At 42.0% G+C, this 16614-nt stretch overlaps 1 protein-coding gene across 1 annotated transcript in view; it reads left to right on the top strand.

Annotated features, from left to right (window-relative positions):
* TMEM178B (transmembrane protein 178B) overlaps positions 1 to 16614 on the top strand; it is a 226281-nt gene that overhangs the window by 185915 nt on the left and 23752 nt on the right. The gene's annotated exons all lie outside the window — the stretch shown is intronic.

Here is a 16614-nt window from a genome sequence, read left to right as displayed (position 1 = left end):
TGGCTCTGGGGATATTCTTCCCCTGAAGGAAGAGGTCTCAGTTGGCCATAGGTATGCCAGGACCTAGAAACCCACCATGGATGGAGCACAGAGACACTGACACAGCTGAGCCTCCTCTGCACCCCTTGCGGTACTGGTAGGTTATATAGAGCCCCTGGACAAAAGCATGGATTGAAAGTGAAAAGCCAAAGTCACTAGTGTGCTTTGGGTGTGTGACACCACAGCCATAAAGTGAACATAACCAAAAAAAGGTTAAATTAGGAAGAGTGATATTACAAAGCTGCTACTTCAGTTCATCAAGCCACAAAAATTATGAGACGATAGGATTCTCTTTGGCTTTTTTATGCAGTTCCTTGTGTGTGATTTAAAAACAAATAAATTCTTCAAATAAGCACAGTAAGAAAATTGTTAAGCAAAACATGAAGTGGTGTTACATTTAAGAGTATCAGTAACTTATGGGTAAAAAGAGTAGAGGAAAATATCAAACAGCAGAAATCTAAGATATTAATGGCTGAGTTTATGCATAAGAGAAAGCAACTACATTAAGGTAAGAAATGCAGAGATAAAGCATCCAAGCTCAGCCCTGGAGATACCACAGAGGGTGAAAGTGGAAAATCAAGGATATTGCATTTTACCAATGATTTAAATCTCATCTGGGACCATAAATACTGGTGTCACTTTCGTCCATGCTGAACTGTAATCATTGCATCTGGCCACTGACTTCCCCAATGTTTTCTTTTGACCTGATGAGAAATTTTATACCTGAGTACAGCTTACCAGATGTCTTAAAAGTCATTGGGAGAGTGTTAAGATGTGTCAACCTAGAGACAGATAGAGAAAGGAGATGGTAGGAAATTATAGGGAGACATTAGAAAGGAAAGAGAGATGTGTGTTAAGAAAGGAGGAGCCAAAGACAATGAAAACCCAGAGTGCTACAAGGCAGAGAAGAGAAGACAGAGAAAAGGAGGGGATTTATACCAGAGATGGATATAGAGGAACAGATAGTAGAAAAGGCAGGGAGATAGCTGGAGGGTGTAGGTTGGCAGCTGTAAGGGAAAGGGTGGTGTATCTACTAAAAATGAATGCATTGGACACACGTCTCATCTCTCTAGATGGGCAGGCTTCAGTTAAAGAAAGGAGACTGGGATCTTGGGCACTGATAAAATGCATCCCATCTTTTGGCAACTGAGCTTTTGGCAGGATAGGTTATTTTAAGGGATATACCATTGTCGTCTGAGGCATAGCTGTCTGTCTCCTGCTTTACTGCTAGTAACTAAGGGGAAAAGGGAGATAAATAATGCCTGTAGCCTAGTGGATTGCAACAGAAGTGAATCCTGGCTCCATTCTGCATCCCTTTCTGATACGCTGTGAGTTTCCTGGATATTTTTTTCTTATTGCACATACCTGAGCACTACACGACCAGGAAGAAAGCTGTTATTTCCCAATCAAAAGGTGTTCTTCCATCTGTCACAACTGAATTTACTCTATCTGTCTCCTGCTCTGTACTGGGCTGAGGCATGTGTTTTGATATGCAAACGTAGCAGACTTGCCTGCAATCTTTTCATTACCTTTCGATATTTCGTACTGCGCGATGAGATCAAAGAGGTTGAACCGAATCAGGAAATGTGCAACTGTTAGGAATGCACAGCGGGCCTTTCCCTCCGTTTGTTGGCCCCTCCTTTGCATATGTACCCATCACAGCTTCAAACGCTGCATCAGTTGTGGAGAGACCCATTTGGAAGTGAGCAAACCAGCCAACACAGGCAAACTGAAAAGCTTCTTAAAAGTGAGAAAATGTGCTAGCAAAGATTTCAGATTCTAAATCAATTGAATCACTCGTGGGTAGGCAGAAAAAGGAAACCTTATGTCATTTGAGAAAAAAAATATTTGAGCATTAATTCTGTTTTTACTCGCCTGTCAAAGCTTGGCTTCCAAGTTTAGCTTTCTCATTCTTGCCAGTGATATTATTAGCCCTCTGCCTCCACTCAGGTGCTGCACTGATGGACAGAGCTGTTGGAATAAAGGGCTTTCTGGCTGGAAAGACAAAGTGAATAAAACAGCATGGTGGAGGGGCTGCAGGTGGCTTTAGAAGTTTTTCAGCAAAATGAACAACAATTTATTTTGGAGCAGCCAAGAGAATTTTGGCTGAAATGAAATGCTTTGATTGTTTTACTTAACCTTTTTGAATCCTTTCTCCTTTTTCTTTTTAATGTATGTGCAATTAAACACAAAATGCTGTTTGAAATGGAAAGTCAGAAGTTTTGTTGTAAGAAAATGTCCATATGAGAATTTTTTGGTGTTTTTATCTGGAGCATATAAACATTTTTAAAGTGATACTTAAATATCCCTCTTTCGTAACATCTCAAAACCAGTAGAAAAGCAGAATTGAGCAGATAGCAACACAGACATTTTGTTGCACTGCTTTTGGGGTGCTCTGCTGCTAGGGAGCTGCAGGGGCTGGCTGTCCCTCGGGGAACACAGCATCCAGGCAGGCCTATTGCAACCAGGCAAGTCTGATGGTCAACTGGCAAGTTGACTCAGGGTCTGGATTGAGATTTGATGTGTTCTTGGCCAGGGCTAGGCCTGGCTGTGATGTGGAGAGGCCATAGCACTCATGAGGCAGGGGCTGTCACCCTGGCAGGGGCTCCCAAGGGTAGGGGGTCAGCCCTGCTGGGCCTCTTCCTGCTCCCTACCACCACCAACCACACTCTTTCTGAGCTGACCATATAGATTTAACATAGAACCTTGTTTTCCTCCAGTTCTTAAGGAAGTTTTTGTAGTGACAGGCAAGAGATGTTGCATCTGGCCAAATGGAGAGTCTGGCCACAGCTGGTCCTGACTTGCAGGCTGCCGTCCTGGGGCCATGGCTGAGCCCTGCATCAATGAGATGATACTGTGCAAGGTGGAACGGGCCACCTAAGCACATATGTACATGTCTCCACATGCAGCACCACAGCACCTGAGCAGTGTGAGGAAAATGTCAAGGTAGCTTGGCAGTTACCTTCCAACTTGCATAAAAACTTCTCTGATCTACATCAGTATCACAGACTCAGCCTTCAAGGTGAATGCATAAAGAAAGCGATGCACTATGGTGAGCACTCTGACTTCTGAGTGCAGCCATTGAACCGTCACGCAGTGAAAGAAAGAAGATAGCTGCCCTTCCCCAAAGAAGAGTCTCTTGGATGGAGATGTTGCGACGTCATGCATCCTGTATCAGTATTTCTAAATTTGGAAGCTAATTAAAACTCTGTTCTGGGGCGTGGAAATCAAGCACATGTTTTATGGAGCAGGTTTTGACCACTTAGCTATCTGGTCATTTCAATATACTTGTGAGTAATTAAACTGTATAGGAGTTCATTAGAGTTGGTCCAAATTTCCACCAAGTCAAGGATCTAACTAAGTACAGGGATATTTCTTTTTTCTCAGTAAAGCTAGAGAGTCTGTTTCACTGCAAGTTTTTCTAGATCATGGAGTGGTTTTGTGAAACTGCTGTTGAACATGGTATTTACTATGGCCGTGCACAAATACCTAGTGGTAGGAACACACTGCATACATATATTAATGGCACATTCAGGTTGCAAAACATTTATAACTGTCACCTATTTCCTCTTCTCTCTTTTTGCACATCTTGAAACACAACCAGCCCTGCTCCTGGCTGATGGATGAGGTAGGTAGTTTAAAGTCAGACAGCACCCTTTATCCTCCTGTTGTGGTGCGGCCTGCAGGCTTCAGAGTCTCTGTGCACAGGGACCTCAGTTTCTGGGTTGGTGTGTATATGGCAGTGAATATAATCCACAGCTTGGGGTGGCAGTTGAAAAATATGTGGTATGAAGGAATATCAGCAGGGTCTGCTGGTGATGTTGAGGGAGTTGTTTTACTGGTTTTAGGTAATATTAGATAATCTTGTATATAATGTATAGTGTTATTCTCAGGAATTAGTGTTCTTCTATCCTGTTTACCGTGCAAGTAACAGGCTGATCAGAGACCTCAAGCCACATCTCATGGCTTCACACTACCCCGTTGGAACCTGGAGCTATGGACAGAGTGCTGCCTGCAGGACTCAGCTGCATTAGCAGCACTTGCTGTTTTCCTTAGCAAAGATCCAGGGGTGCTTTCCATAAAAAGGTAACAGGTCATACGAGAGCCCATACAACTGCAAGACTTTTCATCCTTCTATCCTGTCAGTCAGTGGAAAGAGGCTGTTTAAACTGGCCAAATTCCACTAATATGTGGTCGTTTCTCAGAAAATCTCCCACAGTTGCACGGGTTTGGTGTAGGCTTTTGTAATGATAGCAGCAGCAGGAGTGCCAACACTTGTCGTAGAAAAATCTGCCACTCACCAGTGCTTCCACTGTGACTGCCATCAGGGGATCCTGTGCAAGGATAGTTCTTTCCTGAAAAAGCAGCACATCTCGTTAGTGGCTTGGGAAGTCAGAGAAATAAATGATGCCCTCTGCGGGGTGAGAACTGGGTGCTGGGCCAGGTAGGCCCTCTACAAAACTGGGAATGAGCTGACTCGAGGAGAGAGGTTTTTTTTGAACACCGATGTGTTCTGTGTCACCAGTATTGCTAGAATGCGACAGGGGCTCAATCTGTCCTGTGCCGTGTGTGGAAACCCTGCCTGCTTGCAGAGCTGTGGCCAAATAATGACTAACTTCCACTCTTTCATCTGAGAACAGGTAGTCTCACATGCCAAGTTGGATCCTGCAAGTTATTTCAGATGAAGCAATGTGTTGCCAGAAGTGGTCAGAGCTAAATATGGTATATTGGCTTTGGAAGCAGCTTCATGCCGTTTCCTGAAGTCTGACAGGTGAATTACTTCAGAACAAGCATGTAATGGTGAAAACCAGCATGCTCTCTGTCACGACTGCTGGACACCCTGCACTTCTCATCCACATCATCCTCCTAGTCCCATCAAGCCCTACCCCTTATAAAAGTCATGCTGGTAGCAGTCATCTATATCCTGCACTTGCACGAAACACCCCCGCGTGGTCCAGCCTTGGCCACAGTCCCCTGCCTATTAATTGCTTCAGAGAGGTCTTAGGCTTCACACTCCCCACAAGAATGGTAGTGCAGTGATCCGGCAGGTACCCTACTATTATTTCTTCAACATAAAAAAACACTTCAGGGAAAATGTCTCAAAAATAGTAAAACTGATTTTCACCAGGCTTACTGTTCCCAGACTATGCAAATACACAGCTTTCTGAGGTTGTGCTTTCAGTGTCAGCCTAACCATGCCTAGAAGCAGGAACCAGATGTACCAAAAATGAAATAATAGGATTGTCTTTCTAACAGTGGGGGTTAATTAAGCAGCTGAATAAGCCACTAAGTGTGACATTTTTCTTGTATTCATCTTGTCACATGATGATTGGACCACTTTCTGGAAGTTAGCTTTCAGTCAAATATGATGGGATTCAATACAGATAAATCTGGGGAAGATGCATGAGGTGTTATGTGTGATACGCACGCCGAGTAGCTGAGCCAATCTGTGAAGTATCAGTGACATTTTTCAGAGAGATACCTTGAAAACAAATTCAAAGGCACTCCACAAGACGGTGTTAGAAAATAGTTGCTTCCCTATGGCTGGTCACATTGGTGCAGATATTGAAGATTCCGTGTTAGAGCAACTGCTGAGTTCTGTGACACCCGATGTTAACCAGACAGTTTGCACAGATTGAATGCCATGTCCCATTTCCCTGCTGCTAGGGAAGACTTTCCCTAAATTTGCCACATGAGGAGAATCTGTTGGAAGGCATCTCAGGGTAGACTGGGCTTAATGGATGCCTAGGGCTTTTTTTCCAAGCTGGGGTACATCCAGCTGTGGATGTGCTTTTCCTTTTTTGCTGTATGTAACATCTGTGCAGTGGGTTTTTGTTTGGCTGGTTGGTGTTTTTCTCCTCCTTCCCACAAGCTGCTTTGGCTGCTCACCCAGCTTTTTACCAAATTGCAAATTTATATTCCTTCTGCTTTTGGCAGGCCCATATGTGGAACTGTCAAAATGTCACTGGCATCAATTGTGAAAGGTTAGTGCCACATTCTAGTCAGAGAGCTTATTAACAGGGAAATGATTGGGTTTTGGAAAGGGGGAGGGAAGGGCAAATGAGAATCTATTTCCCAGGCACCTGCTTCTTCTAAATGTTTCTTCTTGTCACATACGTATTTTCAGAAAGTGGTTGCCATCTGCTTAGGACAAAAATTAGCTAGAGACTCCAGGAAGAATGAGATTGTTTCTTGTGAGATCCCAGCAAACCAGGACAGGGCAATGGAGAGGCAACTAGAGCAAGTTAGCCAAATCCATTTGGGTCTTGAGGGGCAGGAGGCGTTCATCTTCACAGACCCAGTGACTAGAGATAGGATCATACTGCAAAAATTGGGTCTGATGGGAGCCCAGTGTCAAGCTAGAAGGTTGTGGTCTTGGTTCCATGACTTCAGCTTGGTCCAAGAAATAGTAATGGCATTCAGTTGCTCTACCTGAGTTTACATGTGCCTGAATACAAATGATAACTACCATTTTGTTTACTTTAATCTCTGTGCTCTTTCAGATTAAATCAGATTGTATTCAAAGTCAACACTGAAAAAAATTCCCCTATCCTATTGCAAAGTTTTTATCTTTTCAAGGCATTTTTAGACGTTCTGGTGCCATCACTGCAGAGAACCTAGCTCACAATCTTTGATGCATTAATCCTCAAAACAACCCAATGAAATTAAATTATGCTGGTTTATGAGAACAGAGTCAGAAAGCCTGACTTTTTTGCCATGCATGTCTGTGAGACAGCAGAGAGTAGTATCTGCAGCTTTATAGACTCTCTGCTAGTACTTGGGTCACTGAACCATCCTTCTCAGGCTTTAATTATTCCTTTGGCTTTTCCATCTTGCATTTTTAAAGTCAACCTAACGTCCAGCTGGATGCACTGAACCATCCACTAGAGAGGCAGGAGGAAGAGGAAGAGAAGTGTCAGATCCTACCAAAAGGTTAAATCTTTATGGGGTTATTACTTTCTGAAAAGAGCCAAACAACAGTGTAGCTTGTCCTTTTGGTTTGCATGGAGCCACTGTTTCACAGGAACCACTGCCTGGCTTTTGGGCTGTAGTTCGTAGCCAGCACCAGCCTGACCTAGATTCAGACCCATGATGTGAAGGTGAAAGCCACCAGAGTCTGTAGCTGAGTCCCTGGGGCACCAATGCTCCTTCTCTCCTGATTGTTCCCTTTATGACATGGCAGAAAAGGCCCTTGAGGTGGCCGATAATGTACTACTGAGGAGTAGTATGTGTTTGACCTTTTCTGTAGGAATGAACTTGAAAGTGAGGAGGAAAAAAGGAATGAATATTAATAATCAGATTGTCCCAGAGATTCTTCACTGGCCACAAAGCCCGTTGTGCCCTGGTACTGGACCAAGTGCCATGTGCTCTTTGTTGCTCCCTGAATGCTGCTGGTAGTGAATTTAAATTTTATCACTTGTGACAAAAATAAAGAAATGGGGATTCTGCAGCAGACACAGACAGTGAGAGACCACACTCTCACAAAGCAGGAACTTCCCTGCTTCCCCCATGCTCCTGCCTATCCCTCTGTATGCAAGCCAATGGCCAGCATATGGAGTGCAGGGTGCTGGCATGAGCCTCAGAGTGGTCACTTCAGGCAGAGGGAAGACAAGGATGAGCAGATGAGGGCAGGAGATAGGGAGAACTTGGAGGCAACATGAGGATATTGCCTTTATTCTTTTCCACCTTTCCACCTCTCCATGTGTGCATTGGGGATTGCAGCTCTTCCCTGCTCAGGAGACTGCTCTTGCTCTGTCTTTTTCTTGCTGCTTTTGCTGCAGGAAAGGAGGCAGCACTGTGCAAAACACCAGATCCAAATCTCATATGCGGTTTCTCAGTTTGTCATGGGCTGTGCAGAGCCCCAGGTGCCAACATATCAGTGTGACATGAAATGTGGATCAATATATGGACATCTCTTCTTGTCCCAAGACTACTCTCCAAACCCTCTGAGCACAGCCTCCCCAAGCCCCACTGACTCCTTGTCTGTGAGCTCTCCTCCTATGACTCCTTGGTTAACACCGCACGTAGCAGCTGTTTTTATGTGGCTTTTGGGGAAGTGCATGGCACTGCTTTCTAGAGGGTACACAAAAGGTACAGAGGTGTCTAATTAAACTGCTGGTCTGATTCTCCAGCTGGGACTGGGGACTCTGATGATGTCCCCAGTGAGAAGGCATTTCAGTGGGAGCGCACAGTCCCTCAGGCACAGGTGTCACAGCACCAGGACCAGGCAGGAGAGGACCTACTTGGCCCCATCCCTGGCAGCAGGCTGGACTGCCTCCTGCAGGCTCCAAAGGCCATCCTGCAGAATATCTGAGCTCAAAACCTGGGGTTTGAGCAATTAACAGCCATCCCCCTGCCATCTTCTTGTGCCAAGCAGAATTTTAATGTACTTCCAATTTCTCTTTTTAGCACACACAAAGAAGAAAGAAAGAAAAAAAATAATAATCATCTATAAGAGAAGTTCTTTGCAGACAAATGAAGAAGAATTCAATGCTGATATATATTTTTCGCCACTTTTAAATGACATCTATTTAAATGCAGATTTTCTGCTTTCCTATGTGGAGCTTGGAAGAAATGCCTTTCAATTTAAATGTTAATAGAAGAGTAAACTTCAAAATCAGAATTTCTCCATAAGAGAGAGTGTTTTCTCCTAACTCTAAATGTCGTTCTATACTTCCTCCCTCCTTCTGCCCCATCCTCCTTCCTCTCTTCCATGCCCCCAATCCAGCCTCACTTGCACTAAACGGTCTTTTAAAAAAACAAAACAAAACAAGAATACACCTCTCAGAGTTCCTGAATTAAAATGTCTAAGGCTGGAGTCTATGGAATGAGTATGTTTAAGCAGAGTGCTGGGGCACTTGATAAAGCTGAGATACCATCCCTCTGCCTTCACCCTTTTTCATCCCAGCCACTTATCAAACCTGCTGCTCTAAATGCTTTGTGATGGGATTATTCTCAGGCTCGTGCTGCATAATATTGCACCAGTGGTTGGGGTGGGAGCTGAAAGTGAGGAAAAACCTTTAGGATAATGTTTTAGTTGCTCCTGAATGTGAGCGAGGCTGGGGTGGGATGCATGGCAGGGAAGGGAAGGTGGTGAAAGAGAGGAGGCATTGCCAAGTATCTCTCTTTCTGTATTACTCCTCCTGCTCCTCTTGAGGTTCATTCCTGCCTACTTCAAACTTCATTTATCTTCAGGAGGAGCTTAGGGTAAATCTACATTTTACAAAAGACCCTTAACATTGCCTGTTACTGGTGCTTTACATACAATTGTGTTTCTTGCTTCCTGTGACATTGCATTTGTCATTTTTAATACAAACTTTCCTTTAATTTTTCTCATCACTTTCTTACATTCTCCATCTGTTTTTTATCCTCTCTTCTCTCCTCACTGAAAAAAAAAAAGGAGGAGAAAAAGTGTTTCACTTTTTTCTTATGCTTCCTTCTGGCCACCTTTGCAACAAGTTGTTCAAGGGATATTAACTGAAGATTAAATTTTAATAAGCATCCATGTATTTACTGGACATGTAGGTACTGCAATGGTGGCTGACATATGAAAAGCAGAGTGTAACAGGCAGAGTCTGTCACTATGGAAGGAGACTTTTGCAAATTAGACAATAAAGCCATTACTACAGATGATAGGATACAAGACTTTCTGTATCCAGATTATTTTAACATAACTGTCTCTTTACTCTGTACGTCATTATTATCTGAATGCCTCTGAAGAAGAAATGGTGGACTGGCTTCCACTGCACCCTTGGGAAACAGACAGATATATATATAGACATATATAGATATATATAGATATTTTTATTATTATTATTTTTCTTTCCAGAATCAGAGAAGGAGAGGGAATGCCTTGGAGTGTGGCAGGGTAGGGTGGACTAAAGCTTTGGCATAGACTCAGCTACTCTGGCCCTCTGTATCAAGGGTTATAAGGGCAAAGCTTTTGTTTCCTTCCTAGCCCACTGTCACTCAAAGATGAGTAGCAACACAACAGATAATGAAAAAATCCTTTTTGTTCTCTGGCCAAAGCTTCTTTTTAAGCAGAAGAGGAAGCAGAATTAGAACAAAAGGCTAAAGCCTTCTATGGAATAGTACTCACAGCCATCTTTCTCACAAGACTTAACTGAAGTTTTTTGCTTTCTATGGTAGGACTGCATCTGATGTGCTAAATTTCTGCTGTGTAAATGCCTCCTTTATGCATATCATAAAGTCTTCTGAAGACAAAACCATTTTTTTAAGCCACATGAGACATTTTTTTCTTACCTTTTTCCCCCCTTCCCTTAAACAAGCTTTGTTTCCTTCCTTCTTTACTGTCTCCTTAAATCTCTCACTTATTATGTAGAGGTTCTCTTTTGTCTTCTCTCTGCTTTACATAAGCAAAAGGCAAGAGTAAAATCAGGACTTGATATTAAAAATCCAGATGGTGATTTCAGCCACTGCGGAATTTCTTAAGCCCCTGTAATTTTCCCAAATATTGGAGGAAATACTTTCAGACAGTAACACACCAGTGTGTGAACTGGTCTGGGATGCTCCTTCCCTCTCCAGAGTTTTATGAGAGGGTTCACCAGAGACAAGAAATTGCAGTGTCATGTGGAGTTTGCTGTTTGTCATCATGAACCTCTGAAGGTGTCAGCCTTCGTAGAAGACAGGACTTCATTTCTACTCTGATGAACTGCTCCCCTGACTCTGAAGTTGTAGGCTTTCTTATGAAGGATTGGCAGGCTGAAGTGCCAGGCATGACAACTGGCACCTTCTTTTTGTGATTTTTTTCTGTTTTAAACAGCTGCAAGAACAATTAAGCACACTGACTGAGGAAATCCACATAGATGGTCTGTCCTGACACTGTCCTGACAAGAATAAATAATGTATGAGGATGTCCATTCTACACCCTCTTCTGAGGGACATGTTCACTAGCACAGAACACAGCTGGTTTGTGAAGCTTCCTATCAGATGCATTTCCGTATATGCAAGTTCATACATGCTGGCAACCAAACAACTCTTCATCACACAACCAACAAACTCTACTTCAGAGAAGGCCATGGGATTTTCTGGTTTAGAAGTTACGCATGTATCTTCTAAACAATAATGCACCTCTTGTGATTATGAAGGATCACCTTCATATTTGCCAGATTGCCTTTTTGTGAGGGCCTTCTGCTGCTTTTTCTCTCAGCTTTGAGAGGCTTGTGGTTTTGTGTATGTGTTTGTGACATGTATTTCCTAATCACTCTTTGGTGTAGAGTACTTACATGTACATGTAATTCGCTCTTGCTTTTGTTGAGGTGGGTTGTGCTCATTGTGATTGCCTTAGTGTAGTCTTTAAACTGAAGGCTGCATTGCCATGTGATTCAGTAAACAGGACTCAGAGATTTTAACTGAATCTCAGGTAGACTAATACATAATTCTTTTCTTATCTCTCCATACCTGAAGCAGAAAGAAGAGATTAAAACCTCACCCTCTACTTGCCAACTTCATCCAAAATGCAGTCTTAAGCTGTTCAGAGAGAATCATCAGAGCCAGAAGATATCACTCAAAGTCACCTGCATTAATACTTATTTGTTCATTCTAGCTGGGAACTGCTAGGGCTTCAGTAAAAGACACATCTGTCCAATTTTACGTCTTGCCCTCCCTGTAGTCTTGGGGTGAGGTGAGAGAAGGGATTATGTCAGAAAAAGGTAACTCTGTGCTGCTGATTCTCTGTCAGAGAAATAATTTAAACAAAGCTTAGTGAAATCTTGTAAATTGTGCTCTTGGGCTGTGTGTAGCTCTTGAACAGTTTCCAATACTCATATTTGTTTGGAAAAAGATTAAAAAAGGAGTGATTCAGACTCTTTTCAAGTACAAATATTTTTAATACAACACTGGTAAAGATGAATGAGAACAAATCTAGTACAGGAGAGTACAGATCAAAGTGACCTGTTGTGAAGGATTGTGCTAAATAATTATGCTATTCCCCATCTTTTTCTGCTTGTGGCAATACTATATTCTGACATTTGGTCCTATAGAGGCATAGAAATACTTCTGTGATTTTCTTTTTGGTTTCCTCTTTTGTTGGGACATCTCAAGAAAGAGCAACACTTTACCCAGAATGTCTTTTTAAGCTGTTACAGATATTCAGGATCAGATTTCAGGTTCCTTAATCCCTATGGACCTTTCTCTGTTGGGAGAAGAAAGGAGATGCAGGATGGACTATCTGAAACAGTATTTGCAGCAGTATTGCACTTTCTGTGGTCTGATAACAAGCACTGTAGTTCAATCTGGTAGCAAACACTTGAGAACAAGCAGTTCTGAAAGGAAAAGCAGTGCTCTGTGGTTAATGGGCTGGCCAGAAAACCTGATAATATAAATTCAATTATATGCTCCTCCACAAACTTTCCACGTTGCCATGGGCATGCTTACTATTCTCAACTTGTCTTGGTTTCCCCATCTTTCACAAGAGGCTTGTATTTTCCTTCCTTTATGTGTTTTGAGGAAAGACGTTTTGGAAGTATTATTAAGCTCTTTTGTGGAAAGGAAGATAGATATCAACAGAAGGACCAAGTCCTTGCTTTAGGAAGATGACTTGCAGTTTCAGCAAAGAGGGCAGAACATCAGGAGTCAAAAAGGCATATTGACATTTTCAATAGGCAGCACTGATTCAGAACATGTTATGTTTTCAGCTTCTGGAGTGTGAAACTTCTTCCACAATGTGACAAACAGGATTAATTACTTTATTGCTCATAACAAATACAGATGGACAGATATCAGGGTGAAAGCAAGGGCAGGGCCATTTGCAAACTGACAGAACTTTCTACCACATGCTGCTTAGAAACAAATGGATCTTAATCAGCTCTTCTGGTTTTCTTTATCTTCAGAAAACCTTTAGAATTAATATTCTCCAGTGAAAGGCTAAAATGCTTTTAGAAAATGCATGTTTTATGAGAATCTGTCTCTGTTTAAGAAGGTTGTCTAAAATGCTAATGTTTCTCTTCATCACAATTCACAAACCTTGTGGATTTCAAATTCACCGTCATGGGAATCAGATTACTTTGTTCCCTGTCCTTTTTCCAAAGTTGTCAATCAAGAAATGTGTTTTTTTCCAGCCTACATGAACATGGTGCCTCTGTTCCTTTGCTGATGATGCCCATTGTTTTTGAGTCTGGATTAAGTTCCCTGCCTATTACATGCAGCAGCACCTGTAGTATTGCTAGGTATGGAAAGTACCCCCAAGGGGAAGATACTCACCTAGAACTTGCACTCTGTTAATATAAAAAGAAAATGGGATGAAGACCGTGTCTCTAAAACATGAGTGGAAAGATAACATTGCACTTCCACCCACAAGTGATGGTGGTATCTAAGTCTGTGTAGTAAATAATTGAAAACTACTATTGAAACTACTGCTCATACAGGCAAGGCATTGAAAATCAACGGCTGTATTATAGGCCTTACAAAACAAGAAGTGTAATAGCTTCCTTACTTGCACCCTGCAGCTATATTTCTAAAGGTCTTGGTTACTAGATGGTGGAAAAGGGGGATTCATAATACTCCTGCAACCTGTGCACTTTGGTACAGTTGAGGGCTTGGGATGGATATCCAGGAGAGGATCAGCTGTAGAACCAGCTAAGCAGCACACACGAGTGAGCTAAGATAAGGTATGTTTGCTGCTGCAGCTCCCATTTGGCTGCATAAGATTCAAAGATGCATTTTGCTGGCATAGTCACTCCCTCAGTTGATTTGGATTGTCATGCCATGATCCTGAGATGCTGTAGTTACTCAGAGGGGTTTTCAAAGAAAGAAGGAGGATAGAGAGCCATTCATTTCAAAGTCTAAAAATAAATAAAAGCAATTTCAGAAAAATTAAAAAAAACCAAAACACAAACCTACAACAAAACAAACCCAGGATGTGTTCAAATGTCATAAAGTGATGTTATGTGACAAAGCATGACCCTTTTTTCCTTTGCAGGATGAATTCAGGAAAGGTTTTATCAGTGCCAATCAAACTCAGACAAAACCCCATCAATTTATACTGATGAGATATAGTTTATTTATATGGCATCTCTTGCTCCTAAATTAGCAGAAGGAATTTATATATTGCCTCAAGTAGACAATTAAAATCTTTGCTTTTCTGCTGTACTTTCCATTTCAAGCACTGCACCAATAGAACAGTAATCATAAAAAGTACCACTGATAACAGTTCGTGTCCAGAGAATACAGGCTTTTCTTCCCTGGCCTTCTCACTTAAATAGCCTGAGGGTGATGATTTGGGTACACACCTAGTACTTTCCCGCAAAAAAATAACCTTGAATAGACTCATTCCCAGCACTGACCTCATCTTCCTGTGGGCTCTGACAGGTGAGGAGCACTGGGAAGATGCTGTTGGACAAGTGCAGGCTGTTTATGAAACCAATTTTGAGACCCTTTTTCCCAGCTCTGCCATTTGCAAAGACTGCCCTCGAGGCAGGACAAAAGCCAAGATGGTTTTGAATAGAAAATAAAATTTATATTTTATTTATTTCAGATAAGCCCTAATGGATGGGCTTGTGAGGAGCAGACTGGCAACTGGCCTAAGCAGTGGACATTTTAAACTAATCCCACTGAACTGATGAGAACTAAGATTTCATAACAAATTTCCATTTTGAATTTTTTTCATATGGTATTGAATGTCTGTCAGAGGTTAGCTTTCTGTTTGTGTTTGGGGTTTTTTTCAAGACATAATGTAAGCCCAGAGTTAAGATGCTGATGGATTTTGCTGTGTTGTTAGAAAGAGAATTTCCAGTTCCATCAGGAAGAGAGGTCTAGTCAAACAAACCTCAAAACTGGACCTAGAAATCTTAGTCCTGCTACTTTAATTTTTCTGTTCAATTGCAAAACTCACACTGATTTTAGAGGAGTAAAAGTTGTTCTTTATCTTGGTATCTAGGATGGGGGGATGCTTGCGATTTCCTCTGGGACCTATGAAAACTGGCTCCATAAGCTAGTTATTGGGACAGGTCTGAAGACTTACGGACGTTCCAGCTGCATAAAACCATTTAAACTCAGCTCATTACAAGCAGGTTGTTAAGGTACATTTCCATTAGGACGAGCAAGTGCTGTTACCTAGAGTCAGCAGTCACAAGGTAAAATGGAAGGGTTTTGTAGAGCTGACACAGACAACTGTGCAGCACTTCCAAGAGATGAGTTGTCCTGTTATTGAAGATGACATAGGAAACAGTAAACATTTTATGGTTTTATGTACCTTTCAAATTGAGCCCAGGCCTTCATGGACTGAAATTTGGAAGACACTCTGCCATCAGAATGCTTGCTAACATTTACTTCTTGTTTTAGAAGGAGCTCTGAGAAATTCCCAAGGAATGGAGACTAGCATTGCCTTTGGGAAGTAGGAGTTTCTGCAGGGAAATGCCTTTTTTTTTTTTTTCTTCCCCCTGCACCCCCTTGAACATATTCAAATGCTTTGTGGGGAGGTTTTGGTTTGTTGTTTGGTTTGGTTTGGTTTTGGTTTTCATTTTTTTTGGAGACACAGTCACAAAACTTGAGATAGAAAGATGTCTTTTAAGATGTGTATCTTGGTTAAAAGAGCCCTGGTCACTGGTGGGCTGAAGACCTGGTAATCTTGATGTTGTCAGAGGGACTCCTTGCAAAACCCTACAGGTTTTGCAGGAATCTAAATCTACAGGAACCAGTTATAGTTTCAAGGGAGGGGTTATGTGCTGCAATTTAACCTTGTGTAGGAATCACTATAATGAACATAGCCCTGAGCAAAATGTCTTCCACTGAATCAAATCAATCTGTCCCAACACACCTATAGACCTTGTGGACACTTGGAAATTTGGAGAAGGAGCTTTATAAAACTCTGATGTTGCTAATTTATCACTGTTCACAAATTTCACTGTATCTGCACCACTGGTGTTGGTGGTCCTTTTGATTCACTGTGCTAAAAGGGTAAAAAAATAACAGAAATTCAGAAACAAAGGCCAGCCAAGGAGACAAGCTGCCACAGAAACTGGTGGATGATTCACAGTTTTCAGTCTTCATTTCCTGTCATAACCATTCTGTTCCTTGAAAGAAAGTGAAATCATTGCTGTGCAAAAAAAATGAAAAAAATTTATTTCAAGAAGGAAACAAATGTTTTGAGAGATGGCTTGGCTGAAATTTTCTCTGCATGTATATACTCTTGACATATCAGTGCTTAAACTTTCTATGTGTGCATGAGGGGGGGACAGGGAATAATCAAATGTTAGTGAAGATGTGCCCATCTGTTCCATTATTTGAGGGAGTGATGATGCTCTTTAGCTCTCATAGTGCTTGCTATTGCATTGCCAGGTGGTCTCTTTACCCAGATTTCATATCAAAAGCAGCTGTGAAATTTCTGCCCCCCACACACATGCAGGAGAAGGGTTCCCAGTAGTCCCATCCTTTTTGCAGAAGACAAATACATGACTTAGCCAGCTCTTAATTTGAGGGTTCCTTATATTAGGTCTTGGGGGTATTTTTCCTTTATTTATGGAACAAATAGAGGTCAATGCCCTGCACCCATATCAGATGTATTACTCAGTCCCCACTTACAGAGCAAAAAATGCTTCATTGTATCCCTCTGCCCTC

Source organism: Apus apus, chromosome 1 (assembly GCF_020740795.1).
Source record: "Apus apus isolate bApuApu2 chromosome 1, bApuApu2.pri.cur, whole genome shotgun sequence".
Classification (NCBI taxonomy): domain Eukaryota; kingdom Metazoa; phylum Chordata; class Aves; order Apodiformes; family Apodidae; genus Apus; species Apus apus.
The sequence above is the reverse complement of the archived record's forward strand: the minus strand, read 5'-3'. Positions and strand labels throughout refer to the sequence as shown.